Source organism: Pinus tabuliformis, chromosome 9, assembly GCF_031772625.1.
Source record: "Pinus tabuliformis cultivar Carrire ecotype Pingquan chromosome 9, CPIR1, whole genome shotgun sequence".
Lineage (NCBI taxonomy): Eukaryota > Viridiplantae > Streptophyta > Pinopsida > Pinales > Pinaceae > Pinus > Pinus tabuliformis.
The window spans coordinates 1,618,109,600-1,618,132,178 of NC_142307.1; the positions used below are offsets into that span (position 1 = coordinate 1,618,109,600).

Genomic DNA, 22,579 nt, shown 5'->3' on the forward strand with positions numbered 1-22,579 from the left:
CTGTTGAGTATATAAAGGGAGACCCCATTAGGCTGCAACCATTTACTGATAGGAAGCCGAGTCTGTCGCCTTGTAAACATGATATATAGAACATAGCATTCAGGGAGATTGCTTGCCCGTACTTCTCGGTTCGCCTGGAGGTATTCTGCAGTTCACGGTTACCTGGTAATTCTTTTTACCTAGATCATCCTGAGTAGTCATTTTGATATTTTTTACTCCCTAAATATAAAATATCACCTGAGTGCTTGTCCTTTCGAGCTCGTTTCAAACCAAAAGTGATAGAGTAACCTTTGCTTATTTCTCAACTCTTAAAACATGAAATATCACTAGTTTGTTTTTGCATCTTAAAAAATTGTTGCCCACGATCTTATAAAATCCTTGTTAGTATTTTTTAGACCACATCATGAGTACACATTTAAATACATTTTAAAGCCCTTGAAATCAATATCTCTTTTGGTTTTTTGAGACAAAATCATCGTGGCTGAACTAACTGGTTCACCTAGTTCCTCTTCCTCTCGTCTATCTGAATGATTGCCTGAGGAGCCTTTTCCTGAATAGCCACAGTCACTTGAGGACCAAGGTGTTGAGCTTGGAATTGTTCTGAGTATTCAACATTTGTCATCTTGTCCTCCCCCTTCAGATATTGGGTCACTTTATGACATTGGCCCGGAATCTCTAGATAGCCCTATCCAGACTCTCGAGAGTCCGCCGACTTCTGAAGGTCAGCTTGGACTGATTGTTTATCCTCCGAATCCTTTGCTCGATCCTATTGTGGTATCATCATAGCGTCCATACAGTCCGTACGATCAGCTGTGTATTCCTTTGGAATTATCCCCTCGAATATCTTTGGTAGTTCACCGTCGTCTGTTTTCACCCATGGAATCAGAAGGTAACATCCCAGTCTCCTCTTTGGGTCACTCAGAGTTTTCCATTCCACACATAGTCGAGAAGCAGGAATATCCCTTCCCTCCTAAAGGTTTCCCTTACATGGGAAGCATTCCGACTAGTGTTCATCCTGAGTTATCGCGTAATTACGTCACTTTAGCTCAGTTGGTTTCAAGCATGCTTACTGCCTCTTCATTGTATCACAACTCTATTTGGGCATCTAGCGCTATGCCTACCACAAGTCCATTCATTCAGAACTCGACCTCCCAATAGACAATGATTTATGTAGTTACTTCAGTACCGATGCAACCCACCATTCCCAATCCTCTTGTTTCGTCAATCCATGTAACCCGTCTGGTTCAACCGATGATCTCAAGTCATGTCATTGTCAGTTCTTCGATCCCTCTAGTAAGTGGATAGGCTATTCCACTACCTGGGGGGCAGATTCTAAATGTTTCTATGATGTCTAGCACAATCAATGTGAGTGGCTCACAACCTCACATGGTTGGGATGAACCAACCCTCTTCGGGTGCCATTTCAAATCCTGTTGGTCCTACTGGATCAAGTAATGTCCAGTACCAACAACCCAATGTTGGTCTGTCTAGGTCAAGTCATGTCGAGTACCAACAACCTAATGTTGGTCTGTTTGGATCAAGTCACATCCAGTACTAGCAGCCCAATATGGCTTAAGGTCAGTACCAACTTCCTTATGTTCAATATGGTTCACAAGTGATGTCTAATCCATCATACATCCCTCAGCCTAGACCTTATGTCCAGCGTGGTCCATCCGCTGCACCCGATGGGTATGGCCAGATACAGTTCAGGAACTTTCAAGTTGTCATTCCGAGAACTGTTCAAGTACCTTTGCACCAGCAAGGACAACTCATGCAATAGCAAGGGCAACCTTCATTCCAGCAAGGTCCATCCATGTAGCAACAAGGCTAGATCATGCCACAGTAAGGACAATTTCAACAACCACAGGTGCAACCCTCACAATAGTTGCAGCAAACCATGAAGCCACAAATGCAGTATGCACTAAAATCCTCCCAGCCTATGCCTTTGCAAGGTCAACCTCTGTAGCCGCAGGGATAGCCTTTACAGCCGCAAGTTTAACCCTTGCAGCCACAAGGTCAACCCGAGCAGCAGCAACCCTTATACTCATATCAACAGGGTCAACCCTTGCAAGGGCAAGGCTAGGGTCAAGTCTTGCAGCAGTAGGCGCAGAATCCTTATGTCCAAGGGAAACAAGTTCAACCTCCTTTGTCCAAGGAGAGCAAGTCCAAAATCCTTATGTCCAAGGACAACAAGTGCATAATACTTATGTCCAAGGGCAACAGGTCCAAAACCTGTTCGTCCAGGGGCAGCAGGTCCAAAACCCTTATGCTCAGATACATCATGTGCAAAATCCATATGTCCAAGGTCAGCAGGCTCAACAGGCTTTTAGCTAGTATGTTGCTTATCAACAGCCTCTCGCCAGACACTTTCAAGGCTTTCAAGGTTAGAATCCTCCCTACGGGTAAGGTAACCTACAATGGCGACAAAATCAAATGCCTTATGGACAAAATACTCACCAACAAGGATGGGCCCCGCTAGTTGGGCCCCCTTATCGACCTCAAATGCCTTTCAATACTCAATTGCCATTGTTGTCTATGCTGGAATTACCAGATGTGTTTAGACTCATGAATGACCTGATTCTTCATTCGCCATACTAGCCTCCAGTTCCATCCAAGATTCCAAGTGATTGTCTGAAGTTTGAAGGAAAAGCGAAAGAGGATCCTCAAGCCCACGTGATGACATATCACCTTTGGTGCTCCTCAAATTCCTATGTTGATGATTCTATTCGTCTTTGCCTTTTCCAACGAACTCTTACAGGGGCTACAACAAATGGTATATCGAGCTACCTCAGAATACCTATCATGACTTTAACAGTCTTGCCATGACCTCTCTCACACATTTCCAGCTGCCAGTTCGCTATGAAACTTGCAGCCATCTGTTAACGTCACTCAAGCAAGACACTGTGACTCACATCTCCGATCACATCCATGAATGGAGATGCAGGCACTGTCTGATTAAGTTTGAAAGTGCTGATCAATTGTTGACCGAGTGGTTCACTAAGTCATTTGTCAACAAATTTGCTGAGGACATTGCTACGGGTGGATGCGTCATTGAGGAACAATCCATCATGCATGCCCAATACCTAGACCTTGTCTATTCATAGTCCGGCATGTTATATGATGTGCTACTCGATGTGCCCAGACCATCGTTTCATCTGATGACATCTAACTCTCTGGCTACCCCTCCTGTTGATGGAGTAATTGGTTCAATGACTCAGACCCCTGCAAAATCTTCTTCCAAACAGAAGTCAGTCTCCACCACTGCTCCCAATGATTCCTCTCGCAATGCATCTGGCCTTGGTTAAACCTTGGAGTTTCACGTTGTCCAGTCTATTGTAACGGATTAATCCTCTAAAGGTAAGAAGAAAGGCAAAGGCAAGGGTAAAGCTGGATGCCCCAAAACAGGGTCCTCCTAAATCATCTGCTAGTGATGTTTCCCAAAGGAAACCCAAGTATCCATGCCTCATCTGTGAGGAGGATCATTATACTAAGGATTGTATGAGACTGTCTGAAGTTAGTCATTTTCTCAAAGGAACCCCAGTTGCCCTGAAAGATCCCTTTCTGTCCCAACAGACTCAAATGGTAGACCCGCCTCAGTCATCCGCTTCCTCGGGTTCACAAGTGTTCATGTTGAGTGCCCTGATCAACGTGGCTACCAGGTCAAAATATTATCAAACTCCTACCCCGTTGGTGGGGAAAGAGAAAGAAGGTACCCCTTCTTCTTCCACCCTGTCCAGTGCTGGTCCTCTCCATATAGAGCGACCTAATACTGATTTTTCCATTTGACCACCATCTCGAGGTGTGCTTCGAAAGTTCTCGTACAATCCCAATTCACGAGCGCTCAACATTATAACATTGTTCTAGATTTGGCTCAAGCACCATCAGCTATGTTTTCTATTAAAGAGTTTAGACTTCTGTGATCCATACTTGATTGAGAATGATTTCAGCAAAATCACATAGAGAATCATTTGTCGACGCGTTTCGAACCAACTAGTGTGGTTCATCGTCAGGGCAAATTGAGGAACAAATCCAAGCGATTCGTTAAATAGAGCATGCAAGTCCTTCAACGGCTATATGAACATGCAACGATTGAAAAGACCCTTAACGGTTATAATATATATATATATATATATATATATATATATATATATATATATATTATAATAATTATTATTATTTAATTATTTATTTATCTATTTATTTACAATAATATTATTGTATTAACCATTAGTAATATTATTATATTAACTTCAGGCTAATATTACTCTATTAATTTTAAATTAATATTATTAATAATATGAATATTATTATCAATAATCACAATTACAGATATAATAATCTTATTTGGCTCAAATTCTAAATTAAATTTTAAATTATAACTTATTATTTATATTTTTTAATTTTTAATTTGAAAAGCATTAAAATCACCAAAACAATCATTAAATTTCAAATTAAAAAAAAAATAAAAATAAAAATTGATACACGTCTTGAAAACAATATAAAATCAAATCATTTTAAATTAATAAGAGGAAATGATTATAAAATGAATAATAGAATATTAAACCGTAAAATATTAAATCATAATAAAATCATTATAATAACTTTATATATATATATATATATATATATATATATATATATATATATATATATATATATATATATATATATATATCAAATTATTAAAATATCGTTATTAATAGTAATATTATAAGATTAACTCCAAGCTAATATAATATTAATTACCAATTAATATTTATAATATTAATCTAGGGTAAATTTTATTTTATTTATTTATATTTTTTTTAATATATGAGGGAAATGAATAAAATTATAATAGTTAATTATTAAAAATCCAAGTCAAGGTGAATAATTAAAAGAGTGAAATTATTATTACTAAACCAATGATATCAAGAGAAAACAACGACTAGCTAAACAAACCAAGCGGGCTCAGGTGAAGAAGAAGCTAAGGTAAAAGGGCTGGGATCCAACACCTACTAATCTTCCAGCCGTCATCCCTATTGAGATTCAAAGGCCTTTTCTTGATCTTAAGGGCTTCCCTCAATTTACGATGGTGAAATTGTGCCACTCTTGCTATAACTTGAGCCTCTTCGATACAGACTTGATGTTTAGTTTTCTCGGCATGCTCAGCAAGGGCTGAGGACTTGGCCCTACCATGCCTCAAGTCTGCTGCGTGCTCACTAATCCTTTGATTAATCGAGCGACCAGTTTCACCAATGTATGGGGCCCCACAGGAACAGGGAATGACATAGACCCCTTTCATGTCTTTATGGTCGATAGGATCTTTAACAGATCTAAGCGAGCTATGGATGGTGTTAAGAGGCCTAAAGGTCGAGGGAATATTATGCTTCTTAAGAATCCTGGCGATCCTATCAGTGGTTCCTTGGATGTAGGGGAGGTGTACCCCCAGGATCCGGCTCTCGATTGATTTCTGCATAAGGATTCGCATTGTCTAAATATGAAGTCTTTTCCATTCAACAGTCTACAGATTCTTCTTTAACTATAGTAAAACTGGGAGATGGAACGCTTATCAAAGCTAAGGTAGCATCTTAAATCCAAACTTCTGACTCCCATTTGAAGTAGTAAAACTTGGGCATAAATTTAGTAATGAATTGAATCCCCTCTTGCTAAACGGAGGTAATATTAATAACGCATATGCACTGGTTTCTATTAGACACGAATTTCTGTGGTGGTTTCTCTCATACATGAGTACTATTTGTGAAGTTTGAATGTGAAGCTACTTTGAAAGAACATTCAAAATGATTTTATTTATTTTTTTAAAATAATTTTTGTTATTGTCTCTAGAGAGACAATAGTTTGAATTATGATTTTATTGTCTCTAGAGAGACAAATGAAATTGTCTCTAGATAGACAAATCAAATTGTCTCTTAATAGACAATAATTCTTGTCTTTATAGAGACAATAATAATATGTATTCTATATTGTCTTTATAGAGACAAATTTTGAGGCATTATATTTTGCCACACCCACTTAGAGACAATATTTAAGACAATACACAAGTTTCTTTTTGTCTTTAGTTAAGACAATTGACTCAAATATTGTCTTAAAAACCCCTACATGTAGTAGTGAATTATTCTTTCTCTATTTTTTTAAATCCATATAAGAATAATTTTGATGCAATAAGTTCACTTTTATATATTATCTATATAAGATAAGTCACAAATTAATTCATAAATATGACTTCATAATTTTTTCCCATAAATACAAAGGTACAATGTTATTTAGTTATATGTTCGTTGTAATTTTGAAATGCAAGTTTCTTTGCACTAATGAGGAATTGTATGGAACTTAATTGGCTTGATCAGAAACCTATTTTACAACTCAGCAAAATCCGTCATGCATTGTCCTTGGTGAGAGTTCACCATAATCCCCTAATTTCATTTAATTGGTGCATGATTGATTCTCATTTTACCCAATAATGGTCTTACTTAAAAAAAAAAGATACAAAGCAATATGCTCATAAAAGGACACCTTCCAATTGTAAAAATGGGTGGTTTCTAGAAAAACAACCTCCACACAAACCCTCCAACCAACACTTTTTCTCTGCATTACCCTCCACCAAACCCTTTTGCTTTACATTTCTTTTCATGAGCATGAAATTTTTCTTATCAATGTTTCCAATGTGATGTCTGAAATTATTTTTCAGTAGTCTGAGCATGGAACTTTTCTTATCAGTGTTTCCAATGTGATATCAGAAATTGTTTTTCTTATTGGATTTAATTGTACTAGAGAGACATCATTTCTTTTTCTACATAATTAATTTAAATTTGTTGTCTTGTTGAAAACAATTGACTCCAATGTGTCTGTGTTGTTGAGTTGTAGAATCAAATTAGAGATAAGGTTCAACATATATTAGTTTCCCAGATTAAACTAGGATGAAGAATTTCTAGTTTAAGCTTATGATAAAAATGAAAGCTTGTAAGGGATTGCAAATGGTTATTTTGGGGAAATGTTGGTATGTAAAATTGTGAAAAACTTTATTATTATTTTTAAATTCTATATTTATAATTAAACAGTGGAAGTTTTTTTTATTACAAATTTTGTGTGTTAAAAATGAATATTGTCATCATTATCATTACATTGAATGTAACTAAATGCACTGAGTTATTTGCATTTTATAAATAAAAATTTACGAGTATTTGTGTTATTAAGAGGATTTTTGAAATTATGTGGCTGATTTCTAATTCTAAAATTTTGTTATGAGCATGCATCAATGGGTTCTATTCTTGACAAGATGATCTTCCCAAACTTCGATATATCTTTGCACCTTTAAGGGCAATTGCTAGTATGTACAAAGATGATTAAATAGGAAACATTATTCTGATACGGCATGCAAACTAAACTACAATATTGTGTTTTCTGTTTATGGATTTATTGGAGACCGAGAGTAAATTATTTGTTTATTTACATCAAACAACCAATTAAACTAAACTACCTTCTTAAGTGTTTGTAAGCTTGTTCCTCTAGTAACTTACATTGTTGATTAGAAATATGAGTAACTTACTTTTGAGGTGATGTAGTTATTTAATGTGGCAGGGCCGCGGGCGTCATCGTTTACGCTAATAAACCGTTGCGTGTTATGAAACCAGCTCAAGAAAAGATAGAAAAGATAGATCAACGCCTTAGAATTCAGCCTCTTCAAGGGGGAAACCTCCTTTACATTACATAAATGAACAATTCTTGGATGATACAAATGACAAAACCTCCTTTCTATATATAGGAGTCTAAGGAGTCACAATATAATCTAGCCGACCTAACAATAATAATATAAAGCCACAAAAATTACAATAGAGGGATTCTATGGGGCACAGAAATAACAATATGGGGGTAATAGGGGCACAACAATATAAATAAGGGGTATAACTACAATAGTAATGGGGTAATCACTAGTATTATAGGGACCCAACATGCCCCTCTCCTTCAAAAAAGTGTTGTCCTCAACGCTTGAGTAGTTCTGGATACTTCTGCATAAAATTCTCATCCTCCCATGTGGAATCTTCAGCGGATAAGTTCTTCCACTTGATAAGATACTCTGAAATTGATCGATTTCGTAGCTGTCGAGTTCTTGTTTCTGTGACTGCTTCCGGTTCCAATATAATTTTTCCTTCCTCGTCAAGTTCTGGCAATATTGTTTGAACTGGGAGCTTGTCACCTATAACCTTCTTTAAACATGAAACATGGAAAACTGGGTGCAATCGAGAAGCTGCAGGAAGCTCCAATTTGTATGCCATAGTACCAATCTTTTGCAACACCTTGTACGGACCATAATACTTTGGTGATAATTTATTATCCTTCTTAGCTTGCTTTAGGGACATTTGCTTATATGGTTGTAGCCGTAGGAATACCCAATCACCTACATCAAAACTTCTTTCACTGCGATGTTGATCTGCCTGTTGTTTCATTCTATTTTGTGCCAACACGAGGTTATCCTTTAAGAGTTGGAGGACTTGTTGTTGATGTTCGATGTGATGTTCCACTGCTTGAACCTTAGAATTTTCTCTTAAATATGATGTGATGGATGGTGGTTGATACCCATAAAGTGCCATAAATGGGGTCATTTTTGTTGCTGTATGGAAGGAAGTGTTATACCACCATTCAGCCAGAGGCAACCATTTGACCCATTGTGTCTGTTTATCAGATACAAAGCAACGAAGATATCCTTCCAAACATTTGTTTACTATCTCAGTTTGCCCATCAGATTGAGGATGATAAGATGAGCTATGAGCTAACTGAGTACCAAGACAAGAAAATAATTCTGTCCAAAAATTTCCAGTGAAAATGGGATCTCTGTCACTTACAATAATCTTTGGGTTTCCATGTAGCTTTTGAACTGTTTCCATAAATGCAGTAGAAACTGTACTGGCTTTAAATGGATGTGATAATGCACAAAAGTGTGCATACTTGGTAAGTCTGTCAACTACCACCATGATGACACTCTTTCCCTCAGACTTGGGTAAACCTGTGATAAAATCCATTGAAACCTCCTCCCAACGTTGGCTTGGAATGGATAAAGGTTGTAATAGACCCGGTGTCTTAATTGTTTCAACTTTATTTTGTTGGCAAACCAAACATTCCGCCACAAACTTTTGAATATCTGATTTAAGGCCATCCCAAAAAAATTCCTTCTTAACCCTGTGGTAAGTTTTTAAAAATCCTGAGTGCCCTCCTAAGGGAGAAGTGTGCAATTCCATAAGAATCTTTTGTTTTAGCTGGGAATTCTTACAGAGGTATAAGCGATCTTTGTACCATAACGAATCATTTTTCCAGCTAAATGTATCAGAAGTACTGGAATCTTGTTGTAGCTTTCGAATAAGTGCCCACACTTCTTCGTCATTCTTCCATTCCTCCTTTGCTTCGTTTATCCAATCTGGTTGGATAATAGAAATGGCACACAACAATGCTTCCACATCCTCATCCTTTCTTGAGAGTGCATCTGCCACCACATTTTGCTTCCCTTTTTTGTAGATGATTTCAAAGTCATAACCCAACATCTTTGTGACCCACTTTTGTTGCTCTTCAGAGGATAATCTTTGTTCTAAAAAGTATTTAAGGCTATCATGATCCGTTTTTACCTTGAAGTGTCTTCCCATTAGGTAGGGTCGCCATTTCTTAAGTGCATGGAGTATTGCCAACATTTCCTTCTCATAAATAGCTTTGCTTAAAAACTTTCCCTTGATTGGACGACTTTCAAAAGCAATGGGTCTTTCATCTTGCATTAGAACAGCACCAATTCCATTTCCTGAAGCATCACATTCCACAATAAAGGTTTTTGTGAAGTCCGGTGTAGCTAAGACCGGTGCTTGGCACATTGCCTCTTTAAGATGTTCAAAGGCCTTTGTTGCTTCCGGAGTCCATGAAAATGAATCTTTCTTCAATAATGTTGTTAGAGGTGCTGCTATTCTCCCATAATTCTTAACAAACTTGCGATAATACCCTGTCAACCCAAGAAATCCTCGCAGATGCTTTATGGATGTGGGGATTTTCCATTCCTTAATGGCTTTAATTTTGCTAGGGTCTACCTTAACTCCTTCATGAGATACAATATGACCCAAATATTCCACCTCCTGGACTCCAAAGAAACATTTGGATCTTTTTGCATATAATTGTTTCTCCTCCAATAGTTGTAGCACCTGTCAACATGTTCAACATGATCCTTCCAAGACTTGCTGTAGATTAGTATATCATCAAAAAATACTAACACAAATTTTCTAAGGAATGGTTTGAAAATTGAATTCATCAAACCTTGAAATGTTGAAGGTGCATTGGTAAGGCCAAAAGGCATGACCAAAAATTCATAATGACCCTCATGAGTTCTAAATGCCGTTTTCGGAATGTCTTCAATCTTCATTCTGATTTGATGATATCCCGAACGAAGATCCAACTTGGTGAAGTAAATTGATCCATGCAATTCATCCAGTAATTCATCAATGACAGGAATGGGGAACTTATCTTTAATAGTGAGCTTGTTGAGCTCCCTATAATCTGGACACATGCGCCATGATCCATCCTTCTTGTGCACCAATACTACTGGAGCTGAGAAAGAACTTTGACTCGGTTGAATTATACCAGCCTCTAGCATTTCTGCAACCATACGTTCAATTTCACTTTTTTGGACATAGGGATATCTGTACGGCCTGATGTTTGGAGGAACACTTCCTGGAATCAGATGAATAGCATGATCATGATCACGCATAGGTGGGAGACCTTTGGGAGTCTCAAATACCTTGGAATGATTGTCCAAGACTTTTTGGAGATCTGGAGAAATAGATGATTCCAATGTGGAAACATCTAGCGAACATAATTGTGCAATTACACCTCTTTGCTCCTTTTTTAGAAGCTTTGTCATGCCATTAGAGCTGATTATCTTTCCTGGTTTCCCTGCAATACCCCTTAATTCAACTTCCTTTCCTTCCACAGAAAATTTCATGAAAAGTTCTTGAAAATTAAAAGCTATTGTACCCAAGGATTGTAGCCATTGGACTCCTAGTACAACATCAGCACCTCCCATTGGAATGGAAAGCATTGGGCTAGTCAATACATATTCTCCCATGGATAGCTTGATATTATGGCACTTTCCAGAACAATTTATTGTTCCTCCATTTGCAATCATCACTTGACACTCTGGTGCTGGATATAGGAAGCAATTCAATTCTTTTGCTACCCTACAATGAATAAAATTGTGGGTGCTTCCTGAATCAATCAACACTATTACCTTTTTCTTCTTGATTTGTCCTTCTATCTTGATGGTTTGAGGAGTGGTAATTCCCGCCAATGCATTACAAGATATGGTCGGATTTATTTGTTCTTCATCTAGGCTTTGTTCCTGGAATATATTCTCTTCTTTTGACCTTTCTTGCTCCTTTTCTTCTTCCTCTTCACAATCTATGTAGAATAATTTCTTCTCAGCACACTTATGACCTTTTGTGTATTTGCTATCACAATTGTAACAAAGCCCTTTTGCTCTTTTTTCTTCCAATTGTTGTGGTGTCAACCTTGTAGGTTGTGGAAGACTATGGGCAACAACACTTCCGTCTTTATAGTTGTGAATGGTATGCTTCCTAGTTGCCATAATTTTGCTTTCCATTTTTCTTGCTAACCTGAATGCCTTCTCTAATGAATCAGGTTCCCAAAGGCGCACATCATGTTGGATATTATCCTTTAAAGACCCTATGAACACATCAATCCTATGCTCCTCTGGAATATCTTTTACCCTTATGTTCAATTTTTGGAACTCCTCAATGTGCTCCATTATTGAACCCTTTTGTTTGAGACTTATCAATTGGCTAAAAAAAGTGTTGCTTTTTGTATCCTCATAATGTGCTATCAATTCTTCCGTAAAAATTGCCCAAGTGATAAATTGTTTACGAGAACAAAGCCATTGATACCATACAAACTGATTTGGTTCCAAATATAAAGTTGCCATACGTACCTTTTGTGTGTTTTGCACATTATTGAGATCGAAGAATTGCTCCATCTGTAATATCCATGTGGCGGGATCCTTGCCATCAAACTTCCTCATATTGATTTTTGGAATGTGGTGATTCTTCGATCCAACATTAGCGTCTATGGAATCATGATTAACATTTCTTTTGTTCTCATCATGAGTTTCCTTTACTACCTTTTCACCATTAGTAAGTATTTCTTGTAGAAAATTAGTCAAATCTGTCTTCAAATCTGCCATGCCTGTCTTCAAATTTGTGTTCAAATCTATCTTCAAATTGTCCATCTTAGCTTCCATGCCATTCATCTTAGCTTCCATGCCATTTATCTTGAGCTTTCACACCATTTATCTTAGCATCTGTTAACTTTTGTGAGCGTGACATTTGTTGCACTTGTTCTTGTAATTTTGATATATCATGTAGCATTTCTTCCTCTTCTTCATGAGTCATGCTAGAGCTTTCAGGTTCCTTACTAGGTGTTTGCATTTTCTTTCCTCGGGGCATCAGTTACCGATAATAATGCTCTACTATGCCCTTTGAATTCCTTCAAAATAAATTTTCAAACCAAGCTTAAGAAAAAATTTAAAAAATCTACACACCTTTTTTCACTTTGTAGGAGCTCGATATTGCCTCTGATGTATCTCTGTACTTTCCAGTCATCTAGTTCTGAACTTGTGACCTGTAGTAGCTCTATGTGTCCTCTTTCCAATGCCACAAGTCTGACCCAAATTGGATTCTCCAAGGAAGAGTTATGCGAAATCTCCCACAGTGACTTGATTATAGACCATTTCAGTAGAGCTGACTTGTACGATGTACCTCGAGTCACTGTTTCGACCTTTGGATCTAAAAAAACACCCACAAAAAACTACAGTCTGTCCTCTTTCTGTACCTTTTTACGAAATTTCAATCCGATCCTCAGAGAGAAAGTTATGACGATTTTCCCCAGGTCACCTGTTTTGAATGTAATTCAGGAGTCTGCAAAAAGACCAACTTCCTCAGATCATATCTCCGAAAATATCACGCGCAAAGCTCTAAAATTTGGACCCAAGGTTCAGCGCCAATTCTTCTCAAATGGGTTTTTTTTGTGACTTCTGAAACGTCACAAAAAAAAAGTTATAGCTAAAATTCCACGATGACCTGTTTGGAGCAGCGAAACCCTAGAATCCAAAGCTCTGATACCAAATGTTATGAAACCAGCTCAAGAAAAGATAGAAAAGATAGATCAACGCATTAGAATTCAGCCTCTTCGAGGGGGAAACCTCCTTTACATTACATAAATGAACAATTCTTGGATGATACAAATGACAAAACCTCCTTTCTATATATAGGAGTCTAAGGAGTCACAATATAATCCAGTGGACCTAACAATAATAATATAAAGCCACAAAAATAACAATAGAGGGATTCTATGGGGCACAGAAATAATAATATGGAGGTAATAAGGGCACAACAATATAAATAAGGGGTATAACTACAATAGTAATGGGGTAATCACTAGTATTATAGGGACCCAACATTGCGAGTACAATGTATGGTCGGGATTCCAGGCGGGCGCGGGCACAGACGAATCCAGCACAGATTTCGAGGTGAGGCCCGGGCAGAGTATGACAGTTAAGATCCTAGTGGATGGTCGGGCCGCGTGTGGAGAGGCACGTTGCACATTCGATGAGTACGGAAGATGGAAATGCACCACCGGCGACTGTGTGTGCGGGGGGGGGGGGGGGGGGGGGGGGTATAAGGCCTCCGAGCTGAGCGTCGGGCGCATCGTGCACGAAGGCGAGTCAGGCACGCGGACGGGCGCGTGGGCGCGCGGGCAGGAAGAATACGACGAAACTGCGGTTAGTGCGACAAAGTTTGCGACGAAAGGAATGCACAAAAAATGGCTAAGTGTCATTCACGCTGTACGCATATGTTACAAGGGACATACGAAGGATTTATATGCCTTGGACGTAAGCATAAGACATACACCCAAGCCGACACACATAAGATATGACGTGAGGGCTTCATGATAATATTTAACATGTCGGCCAAGGTTATGTGCTATTATGGGATGCGTATATATATGAGGTGGCTGCACCTCATTTCATCATCAAGCAACTTCGCATTCTTATCTACGCATAGGGGTAAAACCACCTGCGCAGGGGTAAAGGGAATACGCATGGTTCATGTGTAGTTCTTCCCTTGTGCAGAAATGGAGTTTTGATCCGGGTTGAGATGTGAAGGTTCGGTTATGCAGGCAATTGTGTGTAGGATTTGGCAAGGTGAATTAGGAGGCTCGAGTGAGTGTTTCACTTTGTGCAAAGGTGCACATAAATTGTAAGAAGGTTGTTCTATGCCTTGATGTAAAATATTCTAAGTGTTGGCTTGAAGTTTGTCAAGCATCACTTGCATTTGTACAATTGAAGTAAAGATGTTATAATATATATTGTTGGGCAGACTTTCTGGGAGTTGCCCCTCCCTTTGTACTTGTTTATTGTTGATGTTCTCGATTTATTGTACATGGTTAATGATTGAGAATGATCTTCTTTAAAGTATAAATGATAACTCTTTACTTGGTTGCAAGAGAACATAAGTTTAAAATAAGTTTATGTTGGAGTAGGCGTAGTCCATAAACGTTAGTATTGCTAAAAAGAAAGCGTTCGGTGGTGCCGCACCTCGCTACAAGCGGTTGAAAGATCACCGCAGGTGTAGGGGCGTGACAATTGGTATCAGAGCAAAGGTTGCTCGAGACAGAGATAAGGGTACTTGTAGGTGAAGGAAACGGTTTCACACGAAGTGGAACAAGGGTTGGTTCAGGTTGCAGGATACTCAGTGGAGTTCTTGTATGGTTGAGACTAGATCACAAAGGAAGAAGAAGCTGGTCGAGATGGAGGCCGGGTCTAGTCATGGTGGCAAAGAAACTCCTATGGAGTTCATTGAAAGGGTGTTGGTAAAGTTTGAAAATATGGAGATTTCTTTTGAAGAGAAACTCGATAGACTTCAAATGCAGAATGATGACCTCAAGACACAAAATGAGTACATTGAATATAGGTGTGCACAACTCGAACAAAGGGTCAGAGAAGTCGAGGAATCAAGGGATCAAGGTCCTGCAGAAATTGAGAACTTGAAGAAGACTCTTGAAGATACAAAGAATGAGCTTACAATTGTGAAGAAGGTCGTGGGGCATAACTCAGGTGGAGGAGTGCCTCATATGAAGGTCAAGGAACTGGAATCTTATGATGGAACGAGGAAGGCAGCAATTCTTGGCAACTTCTTGTGGGACATGGAGCAGTACTTGGAGCGGTTGAACCTGGTTGATGGTGAAACACAAGTCAAGGTAGCTACTCAGTTCTTGACAAAGGATGCTAAGATGTGGTGGCGAAGGAGAGTGGACCAGATTGCCAATGGCAGTGCTGATGACATTACTTCGTGGAAAGACTTGAAGAAGGCCTTGCAGACCCACTTCAGTCCTCAAGATGACACATGGGAAGCAAGGACCAAACTCAAGTACATAAAGCAAACAGGAAGCCTACAAGCATACCAGCAAGAGTATTCAAGTGCAGCTCTAGAACTTCATGACATGGCAGAGAAGGACAAGGTGTTCAACTTCATCATGGGATTGAAACCTTGGGCACGCAATGAGGTAAGGAGGCAGAAGATCAACACACTTGAAGAAGCTTTTGCTGTAGTTGATAGGATGGTGGATCACTTTGAGGAAACTTCTGATGACAAGAAGAAGAAGTCCGAAAAGCCAAAAGAGAAGAAGAAAGATGATACTCCAAAATCAGATGATGGTGCAAAGATGAAGAAACCTTTGAAGTGTTGGTTATGTGAAGGACCACACACGGTGAAGAATTGTCCCTCTAAACTAAAGGTAGCTACGGTTGCACAATCTGATGATGAGGATAATAATGCTTCTGTGGGGATGATGCAGATACTTGGTGCTTCTGCTACTACAAAAGCAGTCTCTAAGGATGATCCAGAAAGAAACAAGTTAGAGTATGTTCGAATGAAGATTGGAGATACTAATGTGCTCACTATGGTAGATAGTGGGGCTTCTCACAACTTCATGGGAGAAGATACTGCAAGAAGAATTGGGCTGAAATTTGTACCGGCAAAGGTGCAAATGAAGACAGTGAATTCTCCTCCTATGAACATCCTTGGTATAGCTGAGAAGGTGGACACTACACTTGGTGAATGGACCGGGAAGGTGAACTTCACTATAGTACGGATTGATGACTATGAGGCTGTATTGGGGATGGAGTTTATGAAGCAGTTTGATGCTATGATTGTACCACATTTGAAGAAGCTCTACATTTACGATGGAAGGGAAGATGTACCTATTGGTGTGCCTACCATTGGTGCAACAAGGCCTCATTGTAAAGTGGGAGCGATGCAAATGGAGGATAAGGAAAAGGAGAACAAGCAGTTGTCCACTGTTGAGGCAAAGCTTGTGGAACAGTCATTGGTCATTAGATCACTCTCAGATAACATCTTGGACTTAACAAGAAGGCTAGAGTTGGTGGAGGATGATGATGATGATGATGAGGTATATGTGAGGCCGGATGTCCAGAAGGAAGACCGGGTTGCTTATCTACAAAGGATGGAGATTGAGAATCCTGATAGATGGATTGAGTTGATCAGTGAGGGAGAGCCTTCAGGCTCTGCTCCCTCTACATCTTCTTAGATGAATAAGAAGATGGGCTCATTGTTAGCTGCTCATGACAGTGAGCCCTCAAGCACATGGGGCAGGTATGATTGATGGTGGCACATTGCAGATGATGAAGAGGACTTCATGGCCCTGAATGGGACACATCGAGAGTTGGTTTGATAAGATGATCTCTTCACTTTGGAGGAGACACACACATGGACAACGTATTGCAAATGACAGTGGTTCTACATATGTTGCGGTGATGTTTGCCTTATGTGGAGGAGACCATATCATGGTTGATGGTATGTTGTCGAGGACGACAACGATTTCAGGTGGAGGAGAATGTAAGGCCTCCGAGCTGAGGAGCGCCGGGCGCATCGTGCACGAAGGCGAGTCGGGCGTGCGGACGAGCGCGTGGGCGCGCGGGCAGGCAAAATACGACGGAACTGTGGTTAGTGCGACAAAGTTTGCGACGAAAGGAATGCACAAAAAATGGCTAAGTGTCATTCACGTTGTACGCATATGTTACAAGGGACATACGAAGGATTTATATGCCTTGGACGTAAGCATAAGACATACACCCAAGCGGACACACATAAGATATGACGTGAGGGCTTCATGATAATATTTAACATGTCGGCCAAGGTTATGTGATATTATGGGATGCGTATATATATGAGGTGGCTGTACCTCATTTCATCATCAAGCAACTTCGCATTCTTATCTACGCATAGGGGTAAAACCACCTGCGCAGGGGTAAAGGGAATACACATGGTTCATGTGTAGTTCTTCCCTTGTGCAGAAATGGAGTTTTGATCCGGGTTGAGATGTGAAGGTTCAGTTATGCAGGCAATTGTGTGCAGGATTTGGCAAGGTGAATTAAGAGGCTTGGGTGAGTGTTTCACTTTGTGCAAAGGTGCACATAAATTGTAAGAAGGTTGTTCTATGCCTTGATGTAAAATATTCTAAGTGTTGGCTTGAAGTTTGTCAAGCATCACTTGCATTTGTACAATTGAAGTAAAGCTGTTATAATATATATTGCTGGCAGACTTTTTGGGAGTTGCCCCTCCCTTTGTACTTGTTTATTGTTGATGTTCTCGATTTATTGTACATGGTTAATGATTGAGAATGATCTTCTTTAAAGTATAAAGGATAACTCTTTACTTGGTTGCAAGAGAACATAAGTTTAAAATAAGTTTATGTTGGAGTAGGCGTAGTCCATAAACGTTAGTATTGCTAAAAAGAAAGCATTCGGTGGTGCCGCACCTCGCTACAAGCGGTTGAAAGATCACCGCAGGTGTAGGGGCGTGACAGGGGGGGTCGCTCTTGTGCAATAGCAACAGCGCGGAGCCCCCTGCGACGCTCGCGGAATTCACATTGAGCTAAGGACGTGACGATATGAGGCTGACGATCACATTTGTAAGTTTATGCGTGGGGTTCGCTCCTGTGCAATGGCAACAACGCGGAGCCGCCTGCGTCGCTCGCGGAATTCATGTGAGAGATGGCTTTGTATCTTAAATATGAGTATAATGCATAATGCAGGTAATAAATCGATTATAAAATGATATTCAATATATAATTGGCTTATTGTATGTTACATAACATTACTCAACATTTACTAGTATAAGAAAAAGAGATGAACCATGATCTACTCTGAGCTTTATTTTCATTTATGAACATGACAGGGATAGTACTGTGTATAACTACGTGGTTAATGGAAGAAAAAATATTTTTAAATATTTTGGAGGCTGTATGTGAAATAAAGATCCTGCATAAAAATACGTTAGCCAATCATAAAATTCAAACGGGTCAGGTCGATAAAAAAACGTTCACCCAGAGAAAATAAAGTCACTCCATTCTACCTAACAGAAAAGAGTGAATTCTGAATGACTCCGTTCTAGGTTTCGACTGCTCTGGTCTCAGCCCTCTATATAAAGGCCTCCAGTGTTCTTTCTTCCAGCGCAGAGAGCATTCCCCTCCTCTTCGATCTTGCGTATTAATTGCAGTTGTATTCTGTTTCAGATCATGGGTTTGCCTGACCGGAACCTCGTCTCCCAATATTCAAGATTGAGTTTCATAGACAGGCTCCTCTTCCTAGTAAGTATCACCATGAAATGAAATGTTGTAAATGTAGAATACTGAATGAATGAGGGGTTATGAACTTCGATGTTTCTCTTTTTTTCTTAATCTGCAGATTATACATTTGGTGGATCGATTCTACGCTGGCATAGATTGCCTGTCTGCCTAGGACTCCTATACCTGGAGATAAGGCGGACATTGCACGAGCGTTATAATCTTATCAATGTGGGAAGTACGGCAATGCAAGGAGGAAGATATAATGCAGTGGATAGAACTCCTGATGGAAGTTACGATGACCCGTTCTGTGCCGAAACAGGATGCCAAGGGGCGTTCTTTGGGCGAAACATGCTGCCTTCTCAGCATGATAAGGTCATTAAACCATCTCATCAAACATTGTTTCTTTTTCACATGTCATTAATCTGATAACTAAATTACATGTGCATTTACTAAACAGTTGCTAAGGCCACATCCCATGGTAGTTGCTACCAAGATGCTCTCTCGGAGGAAAATGGTAGATACAGGCAAACAATTTAACATGCTTGCTGCCACGTGGATCCAGTTCATGATTCATGACTGGGTCGATCACGTTGAAGAGACAGTATAGGTAAGCACAACGTTTTCAATCACAATTATCACAATTTTCAATGCAAATATCATAAATTATATAACATTAACTTTACCTTATTCAATATATATTTAGAGCGTATGCTCTATGTTAAATTTCTTTCAGTATATTTTCCGGTATAATTTGCCTAGAATTTTGTAGTGATTTTATTAGAATCATAAATTTGAAGAGTGCATTTTTCACAATCTTAGTGTTCTGAAGCTTTTCAGGGTGCCGGAATTATATATAGTCAAAAAAAAAAAGTTTTAACAGATTTGATCACAGTTTTTTCCCATCTGAGAAATAGAAAACACCATATATTTTACGAGAAATTATATAACATTAACATTAATTCATGATTTTTCAGGTAGAGTTAAGCGCCCCACCCAACGCTGCACCGCAATGTCCTCTAAAGGAATTCAAATTCTTCGAAGGCAAAGCAGTGCCTACTGGCAGCTGTGACATCAAAACAGGATCACGAAATAGGAGGACCGCCTGGTGGTAAGAAAACCAGCCTGGACTAAACGCTCTATCTCTCTATAAATCCTCTAAATTGTGAAGGTGTCTCACAATATATATAAATGTATATACTCTTGTCATGCTGTACGTAAATAAACAACGCGAGTGAATCAAAAAAAGTAAGAACATTCAAAGATGGTAAGTTGAAGTTGGGGGACGATGGCCTTCTTCTTCACGACAACGATGGAATTGCCCTCTCTGGAGATGTTCGTAATTCATGGGCAGGGGTGTCGGTTATGCAGGCTCTTTTTATCCCAGAACATAATTCCGTTTGCGACACGTTGAAGGTAATTATATTTTATTGCAGAAACTCTCAATAATCCAATCTAACTTATAAAATACTATGGATGTTACTTGACTATGACCATTGATTATTAAAGTTTTTCATTGAAATTCACATCTGGACCCTCAGCACTAAGATCAATCTCATTGCAGCCTAATATAATTTGGTCAACTAATTTATAAATGCAGCTTCACTATATTGGTATGAGCGACGAGGATTTGTATCGCCATGCAAGATTAGTGACTTCAGCCGTGATAGCCAAGATCCACACCATTGACTGGACGGTGGAGCTCCTCAAAACGGGCACCCTCCTTGCTGGAATGAACGCCAATGGGTACATATAATTACATATTGTTTTACACAGGTTGCAATCTTGAAATTTAAGGCAAAGGGCTAAAATATCAGAGCTAAAACATAAAAGAATTCGTATTTTTTATAAAATGTTTAAATATAGGCTTTCTTCTTATTAATGAACGAAGCTTTCACTATGTGCAGGTATGGGTTATTGGGTAAGAAGGTGAAGAACATCTTTGGTCACACTGGAAGTTCTCTTCTGAGCGACTATATAGGAATGCCCAAGCCTCAGAATCATGGAGTCCCATACTCTCTCACTGAGGAATTTGTGGGTGTCTATCGAATGCACAGTCTGTTGCCAGAGGAGCATAGCAAGATACAATGAATTCCGGCGGAATATGCTGATGATTCCCATCTCAAAATGGGAAGACCTCACAGACGATAAGGAGGCCATCCAAATGTTGAAAGAGGTCTATGATAACGACGTTGAACTTCTAGGTCTACAGGTCGGCCTCATGGCAGAGAAGAAGATTAAAGGTTTTGCCATCACCGAGACGGCCTTCTTTATCTTTTTGCTTATGGCATCACGGTGGGTAAATAAATCATTTCTCATTTTATAATATTCCATTCTGCAATAAAAAGCCCAAAATTTATCATTCCTGTAGTAAGATGCGTTTTGTGAATATATGTCGATTGAAGTCGATTGGAGGCAGATCACTTTTTCACGAGTGATTTCAAGAAAGAAGTGTATACGGAGGTGGGGATGGCATGGATAAACAACACAGAGGGCCTCAAAGACCTGCTGAAACGTCACCATCCAGAGTTGGTAGAGAAATGGATGAATTCAACGAGTGCATTTTCTGTGTGGAATGCGTCCCCGGAACCCAAGAACAACACGCCCCTCTATCTTCGTCTCTCTCTAGGTGTTACTGTGTGTCTCTGCATGATATTATTGAGATGTGGTTCCTAAGGGCATGAAACCGCTTTATTCCCCGTTTCTTTCTTTCTTTCATTGTGTGTGTTTTACCTAAGCGCCAATTACGTGTTTCATTGTATTCCCCGTTTCTTTCTTTCTTTCATTGTGTGTGTTTTACCTAAGCGCCAATTACGTGTTTCATTGTGTTGCATTTTTGTTGCAAGTGCTGTTGTTGAATAAAGAAATGTATTGTACTCCCCTTTCTTGGAGACATTGTAAAAAGTTTCGGTGAGTGTAATCGGAGCAATAAACTTATATTGGTTACCAACAAAATACTCTCTCCATCTAACAGCATGTTATATCCGTTACCTATCATTGGTATGGTTGACGTTACATATTTACATCGTGTCATTGATATTGTCTACGTTACATATTTACATCGTGTTGCAAGAAGGCACGGTTTATGTCTTACATAATTATAGTGCACTTTTTTTCCCTAAAACTATTTTGGTCGGATGGTGTATGTGGACTAAGTTCCAACTATTTTTGGACCTGCTATCAGTTCTTTTATTTTTAGGGTGGTTTCCCCAGGTTGGAAAAGTAACTGATACGTGTAATTGATTGATATAAATAAAAGTTCCATTCAAAGCAAATTTAGCGAGGGGTATTAATAATTTGAAGAATTTTATGGCTTTTTTTTAGCTTTAAAATTATGACTTTTACGAGGATTGGACACTTTTACTATGTATCTAACAGCTTCCAACAATACTATGTGGCGACACATTATGAATTTAAGGTCATTGGAAAACCATATTCATTATATTATTTAGATTATTGTTAGAACCAAATAGTGGAAAAGTTCTTGAAGTATACTTCCTATTGAACCACAATACCAAAATTAATCCCGTGTTAAAGCAGCACCTTAAGGTTTTCTATGCCTACCCAATCTGAGAAATAACCATGCAACTGCACTTTACCATCTTTAGGATATCTAAGACTATACTTTAGTGTGCTCCTCAAATATCTAAGCACATATTTTGTGGTTACCCTATGCAGTTGTCTCTGCGTATATTTTGTGGTTACCATATGGAGTTGGCTTAGCTCCACCACGAACTAACTCAACTCAATGTGTTTAGTACAAAACATATATTCACTAGTGTTGACTAGATAAATGAAAGAACTAGTTATGTGTACATCGTGGGATCCACTCACTCTGAATCTAAATTTGTCATTTTCTTCAAATTAGTAATCATGGGTGTGGCCATTGGTTTTCA

At 39.0% G+C, this 22,579-nt stretch overlaps 1 pseudogene; it reads left to right on the forward strand.

Moving 5' to 3' along the window:
• Positions 1–14,846: 14,846 nt before the first annotated feature.
• LOC149154995 (alpha-dioxygenase PIOX-like) lies at positions 14,847–20,774 on the forward strand (annotated as a pseudogene).
• The last annotated feature ends 1,805 nt before the right edge of the window (positions 20,775–22,579 follow it).